The sequence below is a fragment of the Triticum urartu genome, unplaced genomic scaffold (assembly GCF_003073215.2).
Source record: "Triticum urartu cultivar G1812 unplaced genomic scaffold, Tu2.1 TuUngrouped_contig_886, whole genome shotgun sequence".
Lineage (NCBI taxonomy): Eukaryota > Viridiplantae > Streptophyta > Magnoliopsida > Poales > Poaceae > Triticum > Triticum urartu.
Window position 1 is genome coordinate 1 of NW_024119849.1, and position 8,577 is coordinate 8,577.

At 53.6% G+C, this 8,577-nt stretch overlaps 1 pseudogene; it reads left to right on the forward strand.

Annotated features, from left to right (window-relative positions):
- Window positions 1-3,742: 3,742 nt before the first annotated feature.
- LOC125532033 lies at window positions 3,743-4,697 on the forward strand (annotated as a pseudogene).
- The last annotated feature ends 3,880 nt before the right edge of the window (window positions 4,698-8,577 follow it).

Below are 8,577 nucleotides of genomic sequence, written 5' to 3' on the forward strand. Positions count from 1 at the left end.
ACCTAGGCTGTCGTCATGGTTTTGGCCCACCTATCAGCAAGGAAGGAGTCCAGAACTACATATACACGAGGCACCGCAACGGAGGAAATTTCTTGGGCAGCTCGGCCCTAGTCATGCATAGAAGGAGTTATAGACCCGGACACACTTGAGGCGATAGCATGCCGCGAAGCCGTAGCACTTACTGAAGATTTACATATACAACATTTTGTTGTAGCATCCGATTGCCAGCAAGTCATCTCAGACATTCATAGGAGCGCAAAAGGAGCATACGGGGCGATCATTAGCGAGATTAACATCCATGCGGCAGCTCCCCAATGTACTTTTTCATTTGAGTCTCGTGCTGTGAATTATGAAGCACATAGCCTAGCTAAATTTGCTTTCTCTAGAGGTCCGCGTCGCCATGTTAGGTTTGGCGCCCCCACGACCTAAGACGTATCCCACTTCATGTGGTCTTTGATGAATAAATCAGCTTTTTACCCCTCAAAAAAAAGAGGAGGCACCGCAACGGGAAGCGCCTCTGTCCCGCTCTCTGCGGAACGTACGGCACCGCCGCCCGCGGGAAGTTTTTCCGTTGCGGCCCAACTAAGTAGGTCTATTTTCTATTCTACTAAAACAAAATCTGTTTAAATTCGAAATTTTTTCAAATATGAAATCCATTCAAAATCAAAATCTGTTGAAATTTGAAATTTGTCCAAACTCGAAAATTCTTTGAATACCAAAATGGTTCAAATTAAAAAAATGTTCAAAACCGAAAATTGTCCTGTATCAATTTTTTTTAAATTTAAAAACAATTTAGATTTTATAAAATATTCGAATTTGAAAAAAAGAGAACAGAAAAACGAAAAAAAGAGAATGCCACGGGTCGCCCGTGCTAATGGGCCGGCACCCGCGTGAGCGGAACCGAATACAGTCCGCGATGAGCGGAACATAGGTTTCGCCCCGCAACTAGGAGGGCATGCATCCAGACGGATCACCATTCACGACGGCGAACCAGCTCTGTCCTTGCTTCTCTGTAGTACTCTCTCCGTTCCTTTATATAAGGTGTATTTGGTTTTTGATAAAATTTTAGAATGTAAGATGCATTTCTTTTTATTCCTCATAATTCCCTTGTTAGCCCTTCAGAAAAAGGAAAGTATCTCTCTCCTGATTGTCTATATCTCTTCTTGTAGCAAAAGAAGGAAACTATCTCTATGCCGATTGCATGTATCTTTTAATTTCCTGGACTAATTGATTTACTTGCCACAAACCAATAAATTTGCCAAGGGTAATTTTGTCCTAACACATCTATAATTATGTGCCTTGGTCACCGTGCCGAAAATAATACACCTTAGATAAAGGAACGGAGGGAGTATTCCCCAATCCTTGGTGAACATTGTATCCAAATTCTTGTGCTGTCAGTCGAATTCAATCCTAGAGGAACCTCAACACAATCCACAGTCTCTCCAGCAAATTGTCACACCGTCCCTGTTTGACTTTGATCACGGCCGGGAAGAGAGTAGTCCAGGTAAGAGCATCTCCAGCCGTTGGCCCCCCAGGAGGCGCCTAAAATCGCCGCCTGGGGGTGACCCGGCGCAAAAAATGGGCCTGGGGACGAGTTGGCCCCCAGTCGCCGCCCCCAGGACCGTCCCCAGGCACGTTAAAAAAATAAAAATGTTTAGAAAATTTAGGCAAAGTTTGGCTAAACAGGACAAATTTCAGCAAACTTGGGCATATATTAGACATGTTCACGGATTTTCATTACATACATGGCAAATATATAAACTTAATCTAAAAAAACTGGCTGAACTCCGAGTAGTCGCCGTCGTCGCCGCCATCGTCGGCCTTCTCCTTCTTGACTCGGGCGCCCCTGCTGGACCCCTCTCCGGCTGGTGGTGGCGGCGGCCCGTCGTCGTCGCCGTCGCTGTCGTCAATGATGACGACTCCTCCTTCGTTGCGGCCTCGGCGGCGCTGCGCGGAGCACCGCAGGGCGGCGCACTAGCGCTCCCTCGCCATCTTCAGGGAGTCTTAGCGTGCCCATTCAAGGGCCACGTCGTCGACGAGCTCGACCTCGCCATGCTCCGTTTTCACGGCGGGGAGACCCGGCTCCGTCTTCACCGACGCGAGCACCGGCTCCATCTTCACCGGCGCGAGCCCCGGCTCCGTCTTCGGCTTGACGAAGTGCGGAGGAGGAGCCGATGAGGAGGCGCGCCGGCCGCCCTCGCTGATAACGACGTCGGCGCTGCGAGTGCGCCGGCCGAGCGGCGTCTCCGCCGCGGGCTCGGCCTTGACGCCGATCAGCATCGGAGTGCCGGAGGAGTGGGAGGAAGAGCGCGACGAGGAAGAAGAGGAGGAGGAGCCGAAACTCCTTGGTGCCCATTGCCCGTCGAGTCGGCAGTGCGTCGGGGCGGCCGCCCTCACCTGGGGGTACGCCAACAGCGGGTTGTTGCCACCCTCGAGGTGCGTCAGCACGCCCTCAAGTGTGCGGCCGGGGGCGCCCCACCACAGGTGGCGCCCCTCGCTGTTCTTCGGGTCGCCGACCACCGGCGCACCGTTGGTGGACGCCAGTCGCTGCTGCTGCCGGCGCTCGAAGTACGCCGCCCAAGCCGCGTGGTTGTCGGTGGCGTACTGGGGGAGGGAGAGCTCGGCGTCGGTGAGGGAGGCGCGCACGATCTCGACCTCGTCGGCGAAGTAGGAGGGTTTGGCCACGGCGTCGGGCAACGTGGGAATGGGCACTCCCCCGTTGCTGAGCCTCCAGGCCGTCGGCCCGGCGCGCATGTCCGGCGGCGCCGGGATGTTCGCCTGGAACAGGAGCCACGACTCCTGTTCGCGGAGCGAACGACGGCCGAAGCCGTTTGCCGCCGCCTTGTCTCCGGGGAAACGCTCGGCCATCCGGAAAGGGGAGGCAGATGGAGGGGTTGGGCGATGGCTCACGGGAGAGGGAGGGCTGGGGAGAGGAGCTCGGCGGTGGCGCTCGGGAGAGGTGGCTCTCATTAGAGGCGAGCGAGGCCATAAATAGCCGCGTCACGTCCGTGTGTACGCGTCCGACGGAGGGGAGGCGTCGGCGCGCCGCCCCATGATGAGCCGCCCGTGAGGAATCAATGACAAAACTGACCAGCGGCAGCTTTGCCATTGATTCCCCGCGGGAAACCGAGGCGTTGGGAGAAGACGAGGCGGTGTCGCTGACGCGGCTGGCCTGCGGCTCTTTCACGCCAAAAACGATTCACACTGCGCCCCCGAGCGCCCCCAGCGCGCCGGGTTCGGGTTGGTTCCGCCTGCGCCAATTTCGGGCCGAGCCGGCGAAAACTGGGCCCTTGGGAGCGTGACTGGGCCGATTTTTTGGCGCCGGCGGTCGAAAAGTCGCCTGGGAGGCCTTGTTGGGGGCGTGGCTGGAGATGCTCTAATCCGCTAGTTGGTACTACTTGTTGATCATGCCAAGAACTCGATTATTTTTCTGCTCACCAAATCTGTCAACAGTCACGACAGCGCGGCGCTATATATAAAACTCCATGACATATAAAACTCCAGAAGTTTGAAAGCTATACGCCATGCATGCAATATCTCTCAACTATCTATCCCGTATCCTTTTCTATCTCTTTCTCTTAATTGTTCTCCACGAGAGATGGACGTAACGGGATGCATGAATCCTAGCGATCGATGATCGTCCTGCTGCCTTGTAATCCACGACAGGCTTCGTTTCTCTTATATATAGCAAAGCGGCTCTCCCCCAAACCAGATTCCATCCATCGATCCATCTAACACCATAATGGCAGCGAAAATCCGTCATTCGACTCTTCTTGTTCTACTACTTGTAGTAGCTTTCTTCCTACCCCTGGTCTGTTCCACGGAGTTCGTCCACCTCCACTTCAATTACACCATCGACCCCTACACCAAGAACTACGTAGACTTGAAGAGAATACTGGTGAGGAACCAGCCTGAGCTGCGAGTGCTGACGAGCACGGCGTTGGCGGTTTGACGCCCCATCTTCTATGACCTACCGGCTTGAGTGATTTTTTGCCACCTCAATGGTAAATGAATCCAGCTTAATTTCAGATTCGTTCGCTTTTCGGCTTTTCAGATCAGTTGTAATTCGATCATCCTCTCTGACTTGCTTTACCCTCTCTCCTTTATTTATTTATTAAGATGACCTTCCCCAGGACAAGTGCGTGGTCGCCTTCGCAGACGACGATATCTCCGCCATGGGCTTCAGGAACTCCACCGGGCACTGGCACTGCATAGGAGGCTTCCGGTTCGCGGGCTGTACACTTCTCCCCTTCGGGGAGAATTACGGCGAGCTTCTCGGAGAAGGTGGCCACATAAACCTCCCGTTTGTACCGCTCGGGAGGGAGGCGGCGAAAGAGGGAGTGCGCCTCCTGGCAAGCTACTCATACTCCCCCGGCGGGGACCTTGGACCGGCTAAGCGAGGCATGACCAGGTTCATCGTCATGATAGCCGAAGCAGCCCGTTTCCGGCCCGTCAGCAACAGGTTGGCCCATCACTGGGAGGAAAAGACCAACATGCTCGATGTTGAGGCAGAATTCTGTGTAAACTGGGGAAGAATGTCGTTTTTACTTATTGACTGGGATAAAACAACCAGGCGTACAAGCTGGGGAAGGGGGCATTACGCAGCGGCTCAGGAAACAGGAATTAAGAGCCCAAGAGATGCTTTGCGCGTGCTAGATCTGCTGGTGAGGCCAAGAGGTTATAGTGTCCCCAACTAACTAGAAGACGTACTACGATTCAAGACAACAAATTAGGGTTTAGGGTTAGGGTTTAGGATACGTGTGAGGCAACAAGGAGTAGTACAATATAATGTTCAAGGTCTGTAATGCTATAATGAAGATTGAAAGAAATAAGACTCTACTAGCTAGTACAATAATGTGTGTTTGTGTTGTTTCTTTCTTCTGAGCATTATAGTGTTAGGCATCCGTTAGTCGCCGCGCGCCGCTCCCCGTCCCCTTCTCCTCCTCCTCCTCCTCCTCCTCCTCCTCCTCCTCCGTCCCCTAGCCTGTTTCATATCTGAATTTGTGCTAAATTAAGTTTTGTGTCTTATGACTATGATATCCATTCTACAGCAGTCTGTTATGGTTTGATTCAAAGCACACACTCTTAAAGTTTCTTCAAGTTTATATCATAAGTATTAAAGTTTGGATCAGCAAAGTTCTCGACTTCCAATAGAAACTTATCAATTGATTTAATTCAGCTTTACATGTCTTCACGTGCATCAACAGAATGATGCGGCGTTTTTGTATATACCATCCATCCATTTATTCAGGACAAGAAATCTTCAATTATAAATGTACGTAGCTGTATTTGATCAAGCTACTGTATTTTTTTCCAGGCATGAGCAGCAGGCTTCATCTAATTGCTTACAAATGCCTAATAACTTGATGGAATGTATCTATTTCTTAGGCGGGGTACTAAGTACTAGTTTCCTTACTCCTTTCGTTGACTAATCACTCCCAAAGGTGGAGCACATGAGCATCTGCCATTACTGCAATTTGTAGTGGGAGAATATTTTCTGCAATTCCAGGTTCTAAATGCAAGATAATTGGATGGTGTTGTAGTTCTACTCCCTGAACAGTTCAGATTCTATTACTGTTCACTTGTTGATTTGAGTTGCTCTAAACGCAGAATTTGCCATAATTCAGCTGTCAAGGTAAATCCTTGAGTTTGCTATATATGCACTTTTTTTATATATTTACTTTCATGTTTTCTAATGCAATTTTTTGATAAGAGTAAAGCGTCCTGCAAGCGGAGAATATTATACCTCCCTGAGCATCTCGAAGCACCATACCTGCATCAGACCCTCCTGCTGAATGAGACCCATCTGAGTTGAGTTTGACCCACCCATCTGGTGGAGAAGACCATGGGGGGCGGCCATAGGTGTTACTTGAGCTGGTTCCCTATACCTGATGCGATCATATGATACCACTGTTTTACCCTTCTCAGGATCCATAGGTGAGTTTAACTTTGTAGCAACTAGAGACTCCAAATAGCTTAGAAGAAATTGTAAGGGGACACGACAGAAAATAAATATTTCCGGTATAGCAAGCACGCCTAGGACCACTATGGAGACTGCATTCAAGGTTTGGTCTGATCCGTACCGACCCGGCGCAACAGAAGAATTGTCGGTGGATATCGTTGGTGCAGATCCTCGCAACTAGGATTTACAACCTCCCAACCGCGAGGATGTACTCCTTCGTCGGACAGCCCTTCGGGAGGCGGTCGGACAGTCCCTCGGACAATGTCACGGACAGCCCTTCGGGAGGACACTCGAACAGCCCCTCGGGCAAAAGATCGAAACTACAATCTCTCTACGGGGTTGCTCACATACGGTGTCAGCTATCCGGCAGGGCTTCGCCGTCCAGAACAAGTTCCTGCCGGAACCCAGACAGCCGACAGCCTTTTGGCTCTACGAAACTATTTCGCTGGGAGGGGGAGAGAGAGAGCCAGATCATGCATGGCTTGTGTATGTAAGAAAGAGTGAGTGTGGAATGCACCCCGCCGCCGCCCCAAGGCCGTCCCCGCGGTTGCCCCGACTCGCGAACCACCGTTGCGTCGCCCCTTTGGGCTGCAGCGTCGCGGTCCGCGGTCCCTACCGCCGCCTCGAGGTCTTCCCGCCGTCTCCCCGACCCGCCTGCCGCCGCTGCGTCGCCCCTTCGGATCGTAGCGCCGTGGCCTGCAGTCCACTCCGCCGTCACCGCGTGTCGACCTCCCGTGGTATGCGCCGCGCCGTCTCCCTTGGCGCGGGAACGCTACCATCCGCGCCGGTCTTCGTCATGTTGTCAGGGTTCTTCGCCTACTTCGAGCACCGCCGCCGCACTCCTAACCTAGCCGCCGCCGTTGTCAGGCCGCTGCCGCCGCTCTTCTTTGGCCGTCGCCGCCCGTCCACCCCCTTCGTCTTCGTCCAAGCACCAGCCCGTCGCCAGCGTCGCCGTCATCTACCCCGACCACTTCGTCTACCCCGACCACCGTTGGTGCCATCGGCCCCACGCCGATGGACGCCGCAATCGTCGTCGAGTTCTTCTCTGCTGGCCCCTCCGACTTCTCCGACATGGCGTACAGCTCGTACAGGTCCCTCGTCTGCGCATGCCCGGTGCTGACAACACCGATGCGTGCCTTCATCCATGACGTGTCCCCGGGCCTGGCAAGCTTGGTCGGCGCTTCGTCAACTTCGTCTTCATCCGTCTACGCATGCCCGCTGCTGGCAACACCGGTGCGTGCCTTCGTCCACGATGTGTCCCGGGGCTTGGCAAACCCGCTGCGACGCGTCATCAACAACATTTTCTTCCTGACGCACCCCTACTTCGACACCACTGCGCCCATGCTAACTCGGCGCCCCCTTGCGCCCGCGGCTCCACGGCGACTTCCTCAACACCGGCTACCCCGACTCGACATCAACCACGGCATTCTTCGTAGGGCTACCTCGACCACGGCTCCACCACCCACGCTCTCGGCTACATCGACAAAAGGCACAAAGGGCTACCGTCTGCTTGAGCAACCCCGTTGGTTTCCACTCCAGCCACGACTCCGCGATGCGTCGACCGTTACGACTGTGGGAGGGCGTCCGTCGGCTTGCCTTCGGATTCTTCTCCAGTCTCACCGTCTGCGTCGCTGCCGTTGTGACTGCGGGGGGATGTTGAGTAACATGATTGTATTAGGAAACATAGGATAGACTAGGAAATATTCTGGCTTGCCTTGTACTCCAAGTAGATCATGTACTCCTATATATATGCACACGAGGCTCAAGCAATACAACGAACTATTCCACCAATCCCTCTCTCCCTTCTAACACAGACTACCTATAAAATATCATTCAACTTGTAAATGCTTCCACATTGATATCATCTTTGACTAGCTACCAACAGAAACATTGGCTCTCTGCAAAAAAAGAAAAAAAAATTCCAACTATCCTCAATCATCTTCGACAATTGACCATGTTCGACAAAGTCTTGGTCCAGCGGGATCGGGCGCCCCAATCTTTGTTGACTTTGGCCAATTCTCCAATCGGCACACAAACTCAATTACATAACATCTTGTATAGAAAAGAAATTACTTTACATAATTCATTTCATACCAAAATTATGAAGTGATCATTTCACAATTACATAACATCTTGTCGTCGTCGGCCTTCTCCTCCTCGACGCGGGCGCCCCTGCTGGACCCCTGCCCGGCGTCGCCGTGGCGAACAGGCGGCGGCGCGTCGTCGTCGTCGCTGCTGTCGCAAAGGATGACGACCCCGCCTTCCTCGCGGCCTTCTCCATCGCAATGGAGTCCTGGCGCGCCCACTCGAGGGCGGCGTCGCCGTCGTCGGCGAACTCGGCCTTCACCGGCGACAGACGTGGCTCCGTCTTCACCGGCGGCAGACCCGGCTCCGTCTTCACCGGCGCCGGCCCCGGCTCCGTCTTCAGCTTGACGAAGCGCGGAGGAGCCGACGAGGGGGCGCGCCGGCCGCCCTCGTTGATGACGATGCCAGCGCTGCGAGTGCGCCGGCCGAGTGGCGTCTCCGCCGCGGGCTTGGCCTTGACGCCGAGCAGCGCCGGAGAGCCGGAGGAGTGGGAAGAAGAACGGGACGACGAGGAGGAAGAAGAGGACGCG